The 17368-nt window shown below is 43.2% G+C and overlaps 8 non-coding genes and 1 pseudogene across 8 annotated transcripts; all 9 read left to right on the top strand.

Moving 5' to 3' along the window:
- The first annotated feature begins 1018 nt into the window (after positions 1-1018).
- LOC141235297 (U2 spliceosomal RNA) lies at positions 1019-1205 on the top strand. Its single transcript, XR_012301146.1, has one exon. It is a non-coding gene; the product is annotated as a U2 spliceosomal RNA (small nuclear RNA).
- Positions 1206-2319: 1114 nt separating this feature from the next.
- Positions 2320-2510, top strand: LOC141234897 (U2 spliceosomal RNA). Its single transcript, XR_012300759.1, has one exon. It is a non-coding gene; the product is annotated as a U2 spliceosomal RNA (small nuclear RNA).
- Positions 2511-3625: 1115 nt separating this feature from the next.
- LOC141234896 (U2 spliceosomal RNA) lies at positions 3626-3816 on the top strand. Its single transcript, XR_012300758.1, has one exon. It is a non-coding gene; the product is annotated as a U2 spliceosomal RNA (small nuclear RNA).
- A 1115-nt stretch (positions 3817-4931) lies between these two features.
- On the top strand, positions 4932-5122 carry LOC141234895 (U2 spliceosomal RNA). The gene has a single exon (XR_012300757.1). It is a non-coding gene; the product is annotated as a U2 spliceosomal RNA (small nuclear RNA).
- Positions 5123-6237: 1115 nt separating this feature from the next.
- LOC141234894 (U2 spliceosomal RNA) lies at positions 6238-6428 on the top strand. Its single transcript, XR_012300756.1, has one exon. It is a non-coding gene; the product is annotated as a U2 spliceosomal RNA (small nuclear RNA).
- Positions 6429-7543: 1115 nt separating this feature from the next.
- Positions 7544-7734, top strand: LOC141235187 (U2 spliceosomal RNA). Its single transcript, XR_012301041.1, has one exon. It is a non-coding gene; the product is annotated as a U2 spliceosomal RNA (small nuclear RNA).
- A 1115-nt stretch (positions 7735-8849) lies between these two features.
- On the top strand, positions 8850-9040 carry LOC141234892 (U2 spliceosomal RNA). The gene has a single exon (XR_012300754.1). It is a non-coding gene; the product is annotated as a U2 spliceosomal RNA (small nuclear RNA).
- A 6231-nt stretch (positions 9041-15271) lies between these two features.
- On the top strand, positions 15272-15447 carry LOC141235317 (U2 spliceosomal RNA; annotated as a pseudogene).
- A 1115-nt stretch (positions 15448-16562) lies between these two features.
- On the top strand, positions 16563-16753 carry LOC141235189 (U2 spliceosomal RNA). Its single transcript, XR_012301043.1, has one exon. It is a non-coding gene; the product is annotated as a U2 spliceosomal RNA (small nuclear RNA).
- Positions 16754-17368: the final 615 nt, after the last annotated feature.

The raw sequence follows: 17368 nt of genomic DNA, 5'->3' as shown, positions 1-17368 counted from the left end.
AAGACGGAGTTAGAGGATTTTTCGTTGGAGGAGAATCAGATCTTGGATATTCTGTTCAAGTATGGGACGATCATTGAAGAGGACATTTTTTGTATGCAAGAAATCAAGTTTAAAAAGGTATTTGACGTAACACTGAAGTCTGAAGAAAAGTGTATTTGTCTTCTCAAGAATTGGGAAGGAAAAGAAATTGGAGTTAATGCTCTTTTTGCTGGAAGGCCGAAAAAGGTGGTTATCTGTATGGATGACCCCTTTGTAGAGATGGAGGAAGTGATGGAGTTTTTGAAGCCATGGAGTATTTTGGTAAAATTCCAGAAGGACTACTTAAATAAAGTGGGAGTCTGGAATGGGAAGAGAAGTTTCCTAGTTTGGGAAAATGGACAAAATGAACTAAGTTTAGGAAGGATTGTTATAAATGGTAAATGTGGATTCAGTTATGTGGAAAATGGTAAAAGAAGAATTGATAATGGGAAACCTGGATTTTGTTATGAGGAAGGTGGGAAAAAAGAGGAGAAAGGGAAAAAGATATTTGAAGAATCGTTTGAAGATTGTAAAGAGAAAGAAGACAAAGATATACAAGTAGTTGAAAATAAGAAGGAGTTTGTGGGAGAGAAGCAGGAGTTCTCAGGAGTTGGGGACTCTATGTTTTGCAGACTGGAGAGAGTACCTAGAAGTAAAGACGTTAAGGAAAAAAGGAAGGTGGATGATAAGGGAAAAGAGAAAGTAATGCAGGATTGTGTTGATACCAGTGCTGAAGCTGAAGAAGATGAAAAGATTTTGCTGCAAGGTTTTGACTGGAAATTGTTGGACATGTCATGGAGGAAGAAGAAACGTGGAAGAAGAAAAATGTTGAGTTGATGTTTTTGTTGGAAGTTTTTTGTTGTTGATGTAAGGATATGTTATGTTATGTTTTATTTATTAATTATCATTAAATTTTCTTAAAAAAAACAAAAAGTTGAATTCGGATGATGAAGGCGTAGGCGACATTTTTTTGGTTATCCATGCAAATGGAATTTAATTTATGTCGCGTCTTCTGACGCATTCAATTAAAAAAATCTGTTCTTATCAGTTTAATATCTGATACGTCCCCTATCTGGGGACCATATATTAAATGGATTTTTAGAACAGGGAGATGGAAAAAGAGCTTGCTCTGTCCACTCCACGCATTGACCTGGTATTGCAGTATCTCCAGGACCGGTGCACCCCTTCTTTAATGCAGTTTCTAAAATCAGAAAGAATTGAATTCAATGTTTTTTGTTCATTTTGCTTGTTTGTCGGATTTTGGGATGGACTCTTTGGTTTGCTTTTCTTCTCCTCATTGGATTTTTCATGTTCAAAGTTGCAGAAGCCAGATTACAAGCTCATTTTGGTTCAACTTCAGCAACTGTGCATTGCATTGCCATGTAATGTGATGCAATGCTATCTTTCTAGCTCTCCCTTTTTACTTCCTTTTGGATAAACAGACATATTAGGCAAGCATTTTGGAGCTTTCACCTAAATAACTACAGGTGGTGAGATAAGCTGCACAATATAATTGACCTTTCAGTATATTGTTGCACACACACCATCTATTTAGCAAATGCCCTTGTTATCAACAGCAGCCTTTTAAACTCACCTGAGCTAACAGGTATGTGCGCTGGTTACTCTGCTGCGCTTAAAATTTCTTTTTTGGTTTGCTACAATGCCTTTTCTGAAACGTTGTCTCCTTCTGCTGGAACACTGACTTCTTTCATTTAATGCCTGCAGACTATAAAAGAGAACCCAACCCAAAAAGTTTGGTTGATTAGTCTGTGGCATTCTGTTAAACTGTTGCTTATGGCGGTCTCTGTGAGCTTCTCAGCGACATTCAGCCAGCCAGGTATCCTGCCTGCAGTAGATGGAATGTGGCAATGGAACGCTGGCTGCGCGTGTCATAATAGGCTCTGAGCCTTTATATACCTGTGCACAGCAGCAGCCACCTTCAGTCTGCTGCTGGACAGCCAGCAGCAGCAGCAGCAGGAGAGGTATGTAATCAGGAGCCCTCCTGCTAAGGGTAGACAGCTGCTCGTTCCACCCCACCCCCCGCCTTAATTGGTTCTCCTCCCTTCCAACGGTGTTGAGGCGGGTGGGAACAGCAGGGGGTGAAGGTGCTGTGTTTAAAGAGGTGGAGTTATGCAGATCTAAAACGCGTGGATTGCAGCAGCAGCAAGCCGAAAAGTGCAGGCATGTAAGGGATCTAGAGGTTGACAACATGTCTTCTTAACGGGAGTCCAGGAGCTCATCTCCACAAATGGACTTTTCAGGATCCTTGGGTGGCTCCGTAGTTTGAAACCAATTCTGGTTATCGCTTCTCGGCCTTTTGGCTAAGATCAAGTGTAGTATCTGTTCTTATCAGTTTAATATCTGATACGTCCCCTATCTGGGGACCATATATTAAATGGATTTTTAGAACAGGGAGATGGAAAAAGAGCTTGCTCTGTCCACTCCACGCATTGACCTGGTATTGCAGTATCTCCAGGACCGGTGCACCCCTTCTTTAATGCAGTTTCTAAAATCAGAAAGAATTGAATTCAATGTTTTTTGTTCATTTTGCTTGTTTGTCGGATTTTGGGATGGACTCTTTGGCTTTGCTTTTCTTCTCCTCATTGGATTTTTCATGTTCAAAGTTGCAGAAGCCAGATTACAAGCTCATTTTGGTTCAACTTCAGCAACTGTGCATTGCATTGCCATGTAATGTGATGCAATGCTATCTTTCTAGCTCTCCCTTTTTACTTCCTTTTGGATAAACAGACATATTAGGCAAGCATTTTGGAGCTTTCACCTAAATAACTACAGGTGGTGAGATAAGCTGCACAATATAATTGACCTTTCAGTATATTGTTGCACACACACCATCTATTTAGCAAATGCCCTTGTTATCAACAGCAGCCTTTTAAACTCACCTGAGCTAACAGGTATGTGCGCTGGTTACTCTGCTGCGCTTAAAATTTCTTTTTTGGTTTGCTACAATGCCTTTTCTGAAACGTTGTCTCCTTCTGCTGGAACACTGACTTCTTTCATTTAATGCCTGCAGACTATAAAAGAGAACCCAACCCAAAAAGTTTGGTTGATTAGTCTGTGGCATTCTGTTAAACTGTTGCTTATGGCGGTCTCTGTGAGCTTCTCAGCGACATTCAGCCAGCCAGGTATCCTGCCTGCAGTAGATGGAATGTGGCAATGGAACGCTGGCTGCGCGTGTCATAATAGGCTCTGAGCCTTTATATACCTGTGCACAGCAGCAGCCACCTTCAGTCTGCTGCTGGACAGCCAGCAGCAGCAGCAGCAGGAGAGGTATGTAATCAGGAGCCCTCCTGCTAAGGGTAGACAGCTGCTCGTTCCACCCCACCCCCCGCCTTAATTGGTTCTCCTCCCTTCCAACGGTGTTGAGGCGGGTGGGAACAGCAGGGGGTGAAGGTGCTGTGTTTAAAGAGGTGGAGTTATGCAGATCTAAAACGCGTGGATTGCAGCAGCAGCAAGCCGAAAAGTGCAGGCATGTAAGGGATCTAGAGGTTGACAACATGTCTTCTTAACGGGAGTCCAGGAGCTCATCTCCACAAATGGACTTTTCAGGATCCTTGGGTGGCTCCGTAGTTTGAAACCAATTCTGGTTATCGCTTCTCGGCCTTTTGGCTAAGATCAAGTGTAGTATCTGTTCTTATCAGTTTAATATCTGATACGTCCCCTATCTGGGGACCATATATTAAATGGATTTTTAGAACAGGGAGATGGAAAAAGAGCTTGCTCTGTCCACTCCACGCATTGACCTGGTATTGCAGTATCTCCAGGACCGGTGCACCCCTTCTTTAATGCAGTTTCTAAAATCAGAAAGAATTGAATTCAATGTTTTTTGTTCATTTTGCTTGTTTGTCGGATTTTGGGATGGACTCTTTGGCTTTGCTTTTCTTCTCCTCATTGGATTTTTCATGTTCAAAGTTGCAGAAGCCAGATTACAAGCTCATTTTGGTTCAACTTCAGCAACTGTGCATTGCATTGCCATGTAATGTGATGCAATGCTATCTTTCTAGCTCTCCCTTTTTACTTCCTTTTGGATAAACAGACATATTAGGCAAGCATTTTGGAGCTTTCACCTAAATAACTACAGGTGGTGAGATAAGCTGCACAATATAATTGACCTTTCAGTATATTGTTGCACACACACCATCTATTTAGCAAATGCCCTTGTTATCAACAGCAGCCTTTTAAACTCACCTGAGCTAACAGGTATGTGCGCTGGTTACTCTGCTGCGCTTAAAATTTCTTTTTTGGTTTGCTACAATGCCTTTTCTGAAACGTTGTCTCCTTCTGCTGGAACACTGACTTCTTTCATTTAATGCCTGCAGACTATAAAAGAGAACCCAACCCAAAAAGTTTGGTTGATTAGTCTGTGGCATTCTGTTAAACTGTTGCTTATGGCGGTCTCTGTGAGCTTCTCAGCGACATTCAGCCAGCCAGGTATCCTGCCTGCAGTAGATGGAATGTGGCAATGGAACGCTGGCTGCGCGTGTCATAATAGGCTCTGAGCCTTTATATACCTGTGCACAGCAGCAGCCACCTTCAGTCTGCTGCTGGACAGCCAGCAGCAGCAGCAGCAGGAGAGGTATGTAATCAGGAGCCCTCCTGCTAAGGGTAGACAGCTGCTCGTTCCACCCCACCCCCCGCCTTAATTGGTTCTCCTCCCTTCCAACGGTGTTGAGGCGGGTGGGAACAGCAGGGGGTGAAGGTGCTGTGTTTAAAGAGGTGGAGTTATGCAGATCTAAAACGCGTGGATTGCAGCAGCAGCAAGCCGAAAAGTGCAGGCATGTAAGGGATCTAGAGGTTGACAACATGTCTTCTTAACGGGAGTCCAGGAGCTCATCTCCACAAATGGACTTTTCAGGATCCTTGGGTGGCTCCGTAGTTTGAAACCAATTCTGGTTATCGCTTCTCGGCCTTTTGGCTAAGATCAAGTGTAGTATCTGTTCTTATCAGTTTAATATCTGATACGTCCCCTATCTGGGGACCATATATTAAATGGATTTTTAGAACAGGGAGATGGAAAAAGAGCTTGCTCTGTCCACTCCACGCATTGACCTGGTATTGCAGTATCTCCAGGACCGGTGCACCCCTTCTTTAATGCAGTTTCTAAAATCAGAAAGAATTGAATTCAATGTTTTTTGTTCATTTTGCTTGTTTGTCGGATTTTGGGATGGACTCTTTGGCTTTGCTTTTCTTCTCCTCATTGGATTTTTCATGTTCAAAGTTGCAGAAGCCAGATTACAAGCTCATTTTGGTTCAACTTCAGCAACTGTGCATTGCATTGCCATGTAATGTGATGCAATGCTATCTTTCTAGCTCTCCCTTTTTACTTCCTTTTGGATAAACAGACATATTAGGCAAGCATTTTGGAGCTTTCACCTAAATAACTACAGGTGGTGAGATAAGCTGCACAATATAATTGACCTTTCAGTATATTGTTGCACACACACCATCTATTTAGCAAATGCCCTTGTTATCAACAGCAGCCTTTTAAACTCACCTGAGCTAACAGGTATGTGCGCTGGTTACTCTGCTGCGCTTAAAATTTCTTTTTTGGTTTGCTACAATGCCTTTTCTGAAACGTTGTCTCCTTCTGCTGGAACACTGACTTCTTTCATTTAATGCCTGCAGACTATAAAAGAGAACCCAACCCAAAAAGTTTGGTTGATTAGTCTGTGGCATTCTGTTAAACTGTTGCTTATGGCGGTCTCTGTGAGCTTCTCAGCGACATTCAGCCAGCCAGGTATCCTGCCTGCAGTAGATGGAATGTGGCAATGGAACGCTGGCTGCGCGTGTCATAATAGGCTCTGAGCCTTTATATACCTGTGCACAGCAGCAGCCACCTTCAGTCTGCTGCTGGACAGCCAGCAGCAGCAGCAGCAGGAGAGGTATGTAATCAGGAGCCCTCCTGCTAAGGGTAGACAGCTGCTCGTTCCACCCCACCCCCCGCCTTAATTGGTTCTCCTCGCTTCCAACGGTGTTGAGGCGGGTGGGAACAGCAGGGGGTGAAGGTGCTGTGTTTAAAGAGGTGGAGTTATGCAGATCTAAAACGCGTGGATTGCAGCAGCAGCAAGCCGAAAAGTGCAGGCATGTAAGGGATCTAGAGGTTGACAACATGTCTTCTTAACGGGAGTCCAGGAGCTCATCTCCACAAATGGACTTTTCAGGATCCTTGGGTGGCTCCGTAGTTTGAAACCAATTCTGGTTATCGCTTCTCGGCCTTTTGGCTAAGATCAAGTGTAGTATCTGTTCTTATCAGTTTAATATCTGATACGTCCCCTATCTGGGGACCATATATTAAATGGATTTTTAGAACAGGGAGATGGAAAAAGAGCTTGCTCTGTCCACTCCACGCATTGACCTGGTATTGCAGTATCTCCAGGACCGGTGCACCCCTTCTTTAATGCAGTTTCTAAAATCAGAAAGAATTGAATTCAATGTTTTTTGTTCATTTTGCTTGTTTGTCGGATTTTGGGATGGACTCTTTGGCTTTGCTTTTCTTCTCCTCATTGGATTTTTCATGTTCAAAGTTGCAGAAGCCAGATTACAAGCTCATTTTGGTTCAACTTCAGCAACTGTGCATTGCATTGCCATGTAATGTGATGCAATGCTATCTTTCTAGCTCTCCCTTTTTACTTCCTTTTGGATAAACAGACATATTAGGCAAGCATTTTGGAGCTTTCACCTAAATAACTACAGGTGGTGAGATAAGCTGCACAATATAATTGACCTTTCAGTATATTGTTGCACACACACCATCTATTTAGCAAATGCCCTTGTTATCAACAGCAGCCTTTTAAACTCACCTGAGCTAACAGGTATGTGCGCTGGTTACTCTGCTGCGCTTAAAATTTCTTTTTTGGTTTGCTACAATGCCTTTTCTGAAACGTTGTCTCCTTCTGCTGGAACACTGACTTCTTTCATTTAATGCCTGCAGACTATAAAAGAGAACCCAACCCAAAAAGTTTGGTTGATTAGTCTGTGGCATTCTGTTAAACTGTTGCTTATGGCGGTCTCTGTGAGCTTCTCAGCGACATTCAGCCAGCCAGGTATCCTGCCTGCAGTAGATGGAATGTGGCAATGGAACGCTGGCTGCGCGTGTCATAATAGGCTCTGAGCCTTTATATACCTGTGCACAGCAGCAGCCACCTTCAGTCTGCTGCTGGACAGCCAGCAGCAGCAGCAGCAGGAGAGGTATGTAATCAGGAGCCCTCCTGCTAAGGGTAGACAGCTGCTCGTTCCACCCCACCCCCCGCCTTAATTGGTTCTCCTCCCTTCCAACGGTGTTGAGGCGGGTGGGAACAGCAGGGGGTGAAGGTGCTGTGTTTAAAGAGGTGGAGTTATGCAGATCTAAAACGCGTGGATTGCAGCAGCAGCAAGCCGAAAAGTGCAGGCATGTAAGGGATCTAGAGGTTGACAACATGTCTTCTTAACGGGAGTCCAGGAGCTCATCTCCACAAATGGACTTTTCAGGATCCTTGGGTGGCTCCGTAGTTTGAAACCAATTCTGGTTATCGCTTCTCGGCCTTTTGGCTAAGATCAAGTGTAGTATCTGTTCTTATCAGTTTAATACCTGATACGTCCCCTATCTGGGGACCATATATTAAATGGATTTTTAGAACAGGGAGATGGAAAAAGAGCTTGCTCTGTCCACTCCACGCATTGACCTGGTATTGCAGTATCTCCAGGACCGGTGCACCCCTTCTTTAATGCAGTTTCTAAAATCAGAAAGAATTGAATTCAATGTTTTTTGTTCATTTTGCTTGTTTGTCGGATTTTGGGATGGACTCTTTGGCTTTGCTTTTCTTCTCCTCATTGGATTTTTCATGTTCAAAGTTGCAGAAGCCAGATTACAAGCTCATTTTGGTTCAACTTCAGCAACTGTGCATTGCATTGCCATGTAATGTGATGCAATGCTATCTTTCTAGCTCTCCCTTTTTACTTCCTTTTGGATAAACAGACATATTAGGCAAGCATTTTGGAGCTTTCACCTAAATAACTACAGGTGGTGAGATAAGCTGCACAATATAATTGACCTTTCAGTATATTGTTGCACACACACCATCTATTTAGCAAATGCCCTTGTTATCAACAGCAGCCTTTTAAACTCACCTGAGCTAACAGGTATGTGCGCTGGTTACTCTGCTGCGCTTAAAATTTCTTTTTTGGTTTGCTACAATGCCTTTTCTGAAACGTTGTCTCCTTCTGCTGGAACACTGACTTCTTTCATTTAATGCCTGCAGACTATAAAAGAGAACCCAACCCAAAAAGTTTGGTTGATTAGTCTGTGGCATTCTGTTAAACTGTTGCTTATGGCGGTCTCTGTGAGCTTCTCAGCGACATTCAGCCAGCCAGGTATCCTGCCTGCAGTAGATGGAATGTGGCAATGGAACGCTGGCTGCGCGTGTCATAATAGGCTCTGAGCCTTTATATACCTGTGCACAGCAGCAGCCACCTTCAGTCTGCTGCTGGACAGCCAGCAGCAGCAGCAGCAGGAGAGGTATGTAATCAGGAGCCCTCCTGCTAAGGGTAGACAGCTGCTCGTTCCACCCCACCCCCCGCCTTAATTGGTTCTCCTCCCTTCCAACGGTGTTGAGGCGGGTGGGAACAGCAGGGGGTGAAGGTGCTGTGTTTAAAGAGGTGGAGTTATGCAGATCTAAAACGCGTGGATTGCAGCAGCAGCAAGCCGAAAAGTGCAGGCATGTAAGGGATCTAGAGGTTGACAACATGTCTTCTTAACGGGAGTCCAGGAGCTCATCTCCACAAATGGACTTTTCAGGATCCTTGGGTGGCTCCGTAGTTTGAAACCAATTCTGGTTATCGCTTCTCGGCCTTTTGGCTAAGATCAAGTGTAGTATCTGTTCTTATCAGTTTAATATCTGATACGTCCCCTATCTGGGGACCATATATTAAATGGATTTTTAGAACAGGGAGATGGAAAAAGAGCTTGCTCTGTCCACTCCACGCATTGACCTGGTATTGCAGTATCTCCAGGACCGGTGCACCCCTTCTTTAATGCAGTTTCTAAAATCAGAAAGAATTGAATTCAATGTTTTTTGTTCATTTTGCTTGTTTGTCGGATTTTGGGATGGACTCTTTGGCTTTGCTTTTCTTCTCCTCATTGGATTTTTCATGTTCAAAGTTGCAGAAGCCAGATTACAAGCTCATTTTGGTTCAACTTCAGCAACTGTGCATTGCATTGCCATGTAATGTGATGCAATGCTATCTTTCTAGCTCTCCCTTTTTACTTCCTTTTGGATAAACAGACATATTAGGCAAGCTTTTTGGAGCTTTCACCTAAATAACTACAGGTGGTGAGATAAGCTGCACAATATAATTGACCTTTCAGTATATTGTTGCACACACACCATCTATTTAGCAAATGCCCTTGTTATCAACAGCAGCCTTTTAAACTCACCTGAGCTAACAGGTATGTGCGCTGGTTACTCTGTTGCGCTTAAAATTTCTTTTTTGGTTTGCTACAATGCCTTTTCTGAAACGTTGTCTCCTTCTGCTGGAACACTGACTTCTTTCATTTAATGCCTGCAGACTATAAAAGAGAACCCAACCCAAAAAGTTTGGTTGATTAGTCTGTGGCATTCTGTTAAACTGTTGCTTATGGCGGTCTCTGTGAGCTTCTCAGCGACATTCAGCCAGCCAGGTATCCTGCCTGCAGTAGATGGAATGTGGCAATGGAACGCTGGCTGCGCGTGTCATAATAGGCTCTGAGCCTTTATATACCTGTGCACAGCAGCAGCCACCTTCAGTCTGCTGCTGGACAGCCAGCAGCAGCAGCAGCAGGAGAGGTATGTAATCAGGAGCCCTCCTGCTAAGGGTAGACAGCTGCTCGTTCCACCCCACCCCCCGCCTTAATTGGTTCTCCTCCCTTCCAACGGTGTTGAGGCGGGTGGGAACAGCAGGGGGTGAAGGTGCTGTGTTTAAAGAGGTGGAGTTATGCAGATCTAAAACGCGTGGATTGCAGCAGCAGCAAGCCGAAAAGTGCAGGCATGTAAGGGATCTAGAGGTTGACAACATGTCTTCTTAACGGGAGTCCAGGAGCTCATCTCCACAAATGGACTTTTCAGGATCCTTGGGTGGCTCCGTAGTTTGAAACCAATTCTGGTTATCGCTTCTCGGCCTTTTGGCTAAGATACCACATCTTGCCAGAAGGATTCTAAGCCAATCGTGCCCTTGGCCTTGAGGCATCGGCGGTGTAAAAGCCGTCTTAAGCCTCATGCTGCTTTAGGGGGCAGATACGCAAAGAAACCAAGAAGGCGATCGACCCTATCTACCTTTTGAAGATGGCATCAGCAGTAGCGGCCGCAGTGCGCTATGCCAGAGCTGGTGACCTTCGCATCAAGAACTCTTTCAAGATCGAAGTGGACGATGCATCCAAGGAGAAGATGACCTTGAAGTTTTTCGTGAGGAGAGTGCTGCTGGAGATCCTAGGAGTAAAGAGGGAAGACATCCTGGCCCTTCAAGATCGCCCCGGTTCCTTCACTTTGACTCTGGAGTCGGAGTATGCGTGCCAGAACCTCTTCCGCCAGATTCACCTGCACCTTTCAGATGAGGATCTTAAAGGACTCACCTTTGTCATCCTTTACTCCGGTGGAGAGAAGCCGCTCGTGGTTCAGATGAGCAACCCTCATGTTCCCTTAGTTAATATTATTTGCTTTCTTCAAAACTATTTCCCAGAACTGCGGTATTCCCACAAGGTCATGAATGAGGAAAACCTCTGGACGGGAAAGCATAAATTTTTTGTTAAATTTTGTGAAGATCCAAATGGCATTGGTGGTCAGCGTCATCCTCCGTCAAGTTTCCTGATCGGTAGGGAGCGGGGGCGCCTCTTCTACCCGGACATGCCCCTCTTCTGCCGGAAATGCATGTGTTTCGGTCACACTTATGAGAACTGCAAGGAGGAGGTGGCAATCTGTAAGAAGTGCTACAAGCATGGACATGCCACAATGGACTGTACCAATGAGATGGTGTGCAACATCTGCCGGGTCCCAGGTCACTCCTTCCGGGAGTGTCCTTTGAAGAAAAAGGCGGAAACCTATGCTGAAACGCTGGCAAAGCAACCTGCCCGTGTGCCTCCATCTGCTCCCGGGGGGCAGAGGCAACCCTCTGCTGTTCCTGCTCCTGCGGGTGCGTCTACAGCGCGGGGGCAGTCTTCTAGCTCTCCAGTACCTGCTCCACAGACCAAGCCTGCTAGTACATCAGGTGGTACGTCTGCACCTGCTGCACAGAGGAAGCCAACCAACCCTCCTGCTCCTGCTGCTAAGGGGGGTCCCACCGGTGCTCCTGTATCTACTGTGCGAACACAACCCCCTGTAGGCGGGTCCACAAGCACTTCAGTGCCTGCTGCACAGGGAAAACCTGCCAGTTCTCCTATTCCTGCTGCGCATAAGCCCACGTCTATGCAGAAACCTCCAGCTGAGAAACCTGTCCGTCCTGAGAGGAGGGAAGCTTCATCTAAGGACTGGGCTGCTGATTCTGATCCGGGTGATATGGTGGTGGAGGGGAGTCCCTCTGCTGAAATCGGGACATTTAGCTCGGAGGAAGAAGCAATGGAGCTGGAAACTCGTAGGAAAAGGAAAACAGATGATAGGTCTGATGAGAATGTGGCCAGGGAGACTTCCAAGAAGTGTCCATTAAAACCAAGTCTTCTGCAATACAAGCCAATGGCTCCCGCTGCCCCTCCTGAGGAGCCAAGGCCTTCAGACCCTATAAACATTTCTTTTTCGGACTCAGAAGTGCAGAGCCCGTTAACATCGGTGGGCTTTATGTCTGATTCTGACAGTAGTGTGACCTGAACTAACCTATCATGACCTCATCAATTAAAGTAGCCTCGCTCAATGTGAGGAGTATAAGGGGCTCTACAAGAAGGGCTGCTTTGTTTTCCTACCTGTCAACAGTGGACTGTGATGTCTTTTGTTTGCAAGAATGTAACATTGACTTTGATATGAATTATGCAGATTTAAGAAAAGATTGGCCTCATGGGCCCTCTATCTGGTCCGGAGATAATGAAAATCGTTCCTCTGGCATTGGAGTGCTGTTTAGGTCGCATGACTTTAAAATCAACTCTTTTGTGGACATTTCTTCTGGACGTGCTCTTTTCTTAAATATTAGTTTTAAAGGTGTGGACTTTAGACTTTTGAACATTTATGCTTCTCCGGTGAAGGAAGAGAGACATCAGTTGTTTGAAGATGTGCAATATTACCTACCTGGTTCATCGCCTCTGATGTTCTGTGGGGATTTCAATTGTGTCTTGCCTGGTGAAGGGAGAAGCGGGAGTTCCACCGTTCCTAAAAAAGACAAAACAGAGAAACAACTAAAGGATTTGTTAACTGATTTTTTTCTTAGAGACTCCTGGAAAGAGATCCGTAGTAATGATCCCGGTTATACTTGGGAGAACTCTTCTTCTAAATCTCGTATTGATTTTATTTTCATGTCCCAATATGTGAATGTCAAATCTGTTGTCTTAATCCCAAACATTTTTTCAGATCATAAGATGTTGCTATCAGAGTTAGAATTACCTGGGCTTGTCAAGGCAAGAGGAGTTTGGAGGCTAAATACAACATTGTTACAAGATCCTAAGGTAAGAACAGATTTTAAAGCGTTTTTTAATTATTTAAGAACAAAACAACAAAAATTTTTAACTCTGCTAGAATGGTGGGAATACAGCAAGATGAAGATAAAAAGTTTTTTTATCAAGGTCAGCATAGCCAATGCAAGAGAAAAGTCCGCTTGGCATAAAAGGCTTATTACTAAATTGCAGACCTGTTATCAACTAAGAGATGTGGGACTTGAAATGGACGATTTAATTGAAGCAACAAAAAAAGAAATTAAAAAGAGTATAGAGTCGAAGGGTAAGGAAATAATTTATAACTCAAAAATTGAAGTGATGGAGAAAAATGAAAAGTGCTCAAGATTTTTTTTTAAAAAAGTAGTTGCTGCTAAGGAAATGATAACAGAATTAGAGGGTGAAACTACAACTGAAGGTATGCTCAACCAAGCTCACCAGTTTTATCAGCAGCTTTTTAATGAGAAAACTATAGACCAGTCTTTTACTGAAGATGCCCTTAATTCATTAAAAAATAGTCTGAGCCGCGAAGACCAAGAATTGTTATGCACTGAAGTCACCTTGTCGGAAGTAGATGCTGCTATCAAAAGTTTTTCCTATGGGAAAACCCCTGGTTCTGACGGTTTGCCTGTTGAATTTTATCGTGAATTTTGGAATTTTTTAAAACCCGACTTGTTTTTAGTAATCAAAGAAGCTTTTAAGTGTGATATCCTGCCTATATCTTGGAGAAGTGGTCTGGTCTCCCTGATTTTTAAAAAAGGAGCCAAATCCCATCTGGCAAACTGGAGACCAATCACACTGTTGAATGTTGATTACAAGTTGATGTCCAAAATTTTAGTGAACCGTTTTAAAAAAGTTTTATCCAAAGTTATTTATGAAGACCAGGTATGTGGGGTGCCAGGAAGAGGAGTTGCGGAGCATCTCAATACCATCCGCGATGTCATATGGTACCAGCAATCCAGGAAGCAAGACTTAGCAATTTTATCGTTGGATTTTCAAAAGGCTTTTGATCGTGTCTCTCATTGTTTTTTATGGTTGGTTTTAAAAAAAATGGGCTTCCCTGAAATTTTTATCAAGCAAGTGGCACTTTTATATAAGAACTCTTTTAGTAAAATTTTAATCAATGGATTTTTGTCTAATGAAGTGTTTTTGCATTCAGGTGTGAAGCAAGGCTGCCCTTTGTCCCCAGTGCTATTTATATGTGCAATAGAGCCTCTTTTATCTATGCTACGAGAGGATAAAGTGATTAAAGGTGTCCCTATCCCTGGAGGACATGGAAGAGATGTGAAGGTAATGGGCTACATGGATGATATTACTATTTTTTGTTCATCACCTGCCGCTCTCAGGAGAGCTATAAGAACGACCAATTTTTTTTGTGAAGCCTCAGGTTTTAAGTTAAACATTGAGAAATGTGATTGTTTTGTCCGTGGCAATTGGGCGGATGTGTCCATCCCTGATCTCCCGATGCAGTCAGAGAAGATTAAAATTCTGGGCGTGATTTTTGATCGACAGAATGATGGAATGAAGAGCTGGGATGGAGTAAGGGACAAAATACAAAAGAAGATTGACTTTTGGAAATTAAGAAAATTAACAATCGAAGGTAAAGTTTTAATTATTAAGGCCCTTCTGCTTCCTGTCATGTTATATCTCAGTTATGTTTATCCCCCAAGTGACCTTACAGCGAGAAGATTACAGAGAATGCTGTTTGAATTTGTGTGGAACTCTAAGTTCGAAAAGGTGAAGAGAGAAACAATGTACAAGATGCACCACCTTGGTGGTAAGGATGTTCCCAACGTCAAACTGTTTTTATACTCCAAGTTTTTTAGCCTCTGTTTCAAATATATGTTTGCTTCAAGCCCTTGGGCACATTTTTTAAGATATGCAGCTGGCCACATTTTTAGGAGGCGAAAGTGGATATCCATTTCTTTAACAAGCCCAGTGTTGTTATCACCTCCACAACAATATGCCATCCTGGAGAAAGTTATCAGATTATATGGCCTAGATTCTTTTGAGATGGAGACATTGAAGAATGCAAGGAAGCTGCTGCAGCAATTAAAAAAGAAAGAAACTTTGACGCCCATAAGCCATTATTCATATAGCAGAGTCACTAAAATATGGAATTTAACAAATGCACCTTACCTGATGAATCAACATAAAGACTTAGCTTGGATGATTGTGCAGGAATGTTTACCGACTCGTGATTTCCAGTATAAAAGAAGACTTAGCACTATACAAACCTGCCCGAGGCATCAGTGCAATAATGATGAGACTACTATGCACCTTATTTGGAATTGTGATTTTGCACAGCAAGTGTGGAAAGACTGTGGTGAGCTTTTAAAATTTTTATCTGGTCTTAATTTTTTAAGCCATGAAGTGGTTTTATATGGGATTTTACCAAACATGACGAAAGAAAAAGAGAGAGTTTTATGGTGCACTTTGAGTTGTGTTAAAAGTGCTCTATGGAAGACCAGAAACATATTGTTGTTTAAAAGAGACTATATAGAAGTCAAGGATTGTATAAGACTGGCATTAAGTGAAATTTATATGTACTACCTAATGGATATGAAGAAGCTTGGAAAGAAAAGAGCCCTGAGTATATGGAACTATCACCTATGGAAGATGTTATTTTAAAGCTCTGAAGAAAAGATAAAGACTACGATATTTTAAATATAAACGCAAAATCTGTTCTTATCAGTTTAATATCTGATACGTCCCCTATCTGGGGACCATATATTAAATGGATTTTTAGAACAGGGAGATGGAAAAAGAGCTTGCTCTGTCCACTCCACGCATTGACCTGGTATTGCAGTATCTCCAGGACCGGTGCACCCCTTCTTTAATGCAGTTTCTAAAATCAGAAAGAATTGAATTCAATGTTTTTTGTTCATTTTGCTTGTTTGTCGGATTTTGGGATGGACTCTTTGGCTTTGCTTTTCTTCTCCTCATTGGATTTTTCATGTTCAAAGTTGCAGAAGCCAGATTACAAGCTCATTTTGGTTCAACTTCAGCAACTGTGCATTGCATTGCCATGTAATGTGATGCAATGCTATCTTTCTAGCTCTCCCTTTTTACTTCCTTTTGGATAAACAGACATATTAGGCAAGCATTTTGGAGCTTTCACCTAAATAACTACAGGTGGTGAGATAAGCTGCACAATATAATTGACCTTTCAGTATATTGTTGCACACACACCATCTATTTAGCAAATGCCCTTGTTATCAACAGCAGCCTTTTAAACTCACCTGAGCTAACAGGTATGTGCGCTGGTTACTCTGCTGCGCTTAAAATTTCTTTTTTGGTTTGCTACAATGCCTTTTCTGAAACGTTGTCTCCTTCTGCTGGAACACTGACTTCTTTCATTTAATGCCTGCAGACTATAAAAGAGAACCCAACCCAAAAAGTTTGGTTGATTAGTCTGTGGCATTCTGTTAAACTGTTGCTTATGGCGGTCTCTGTGAGCTTCTCAGCGACATTCAGCCAGCCAGGTATCCTGCCTGCAGTAGATGGAATGTGGCAATGGAACGCTGGCTGCGCGTGTCATAATAGGCTCTGAGCCTTTATATACCTGTGCACAGCAGTAGCCACCTTCAGTCTGCTGCTGGACAGCCAGCAGCAGCAGCAGCAGGAGAGGTATGTAATCAGGAGCCCTCCTGCTAAGGGTAGACAGCTGCTCGTTCCACCCCACCCCCCGCCTTAATTGGTTCTCCTCCCTTCCAACGGTGTTGAGGCGGGTGGGAACAGCAGGGGGTGAAGGTGCTGTGTTTAAAGAGGTGGAGTTATGCAGATCTAAAACGCGTGGATTGCAGCAGCAGCAAGCCGAAAAGTGCAGGCATGTAAGGGATCTAGAGGTTGACAACATGTCTTCTTAACGGGAGTCCAGGAGCTCATCTCCACAAATGGACTTTTCAGGATCCTTGGGTGGCTCCGTAGTTTGAAACCAATTCTGGTTATCGCTTCTCGGCCTTTTGGCTAAGATCAAGTGTAGTATCTGTTCTTATCAGTTTAATATCTGATACGTCCCCTATCTGGGGACCATATATTAAATGGATTTTTAGAACAGGGAGATGGAAAAAGAGCTTGCTCTGTCCACTCCACGCATTGACCTGGTATTGCAGTGTCTCCAGGACCGGTGCACCCCTTCTTTAATGCAGTTTCTAAAATCAGAAAGAATTGAATTCAATGTTTTTTGTTCATTTTGCTTGTTTGTCGGATTTTGGGATGGACTCTTTGGCTTTGCTTTTCTTCTCCTCATTGGATTTTTCATGTTCAAAGTTGCAGAAGCCAGATTACAAGCTCATTTTGGTTCAACTTCAGCAACTGTGCATTGCATTGCCATGTAATGTGATGCAATGCTATCTTTCTAGCTCTCCCTTTTTACTTCCTTTTGGATAAACAGACATATTAGGCAAGCATTTTGGAGCTTTCACCTAAATAACTACAGGTGGTGAGATAAGCTGCACAATATAATTGACCTTTCAGTATATTGTTGCACACACACCATCTATTTAGCAAATGCCCTTGTTATCAACAGCAGCCTTTTAAACTCACCTGAGCTAACAGGTATGTGCGCTGGTTACTCTGCTGCGCTTAAAATTTCTTTTTTGGTTTGCTACAATGCCTTTTCTGAAACGTTGTCTCCTTCTGCTGGAACACTGACTTCTTTCATTTAATGCCTGCAGACTATAAAAGAGAACCCAACCCAAAAAGTTTGGTTGATTAGTCTGTGGCATTCTGTTAAACTGTTGCTTATGGCGG

This window comes from Phyllobates terribilis, unplaced genomic scaffold, assembly GCF_046119375.1.
Source record: "Phyllobates terribilis strain yellow unplaced genomic scaffold, ASM4611937v1 Scaffold_650__1_contigs__length_881393, whole genome shotgun sequence".
In the NCBI taxonomy this organism is placed as follows: domain Eukaryota; kingdom Metazoa; phylum Chordata; class Amphibia; order Anura; family Dendrobatidae; genus Phyllobates; species Phyllobates terribilis.
The sequence above is the reverse complement of the archived record's forward strand: the minus strand, read 5'-3'. Positions and strand labels throughout refer to the sequence as shown.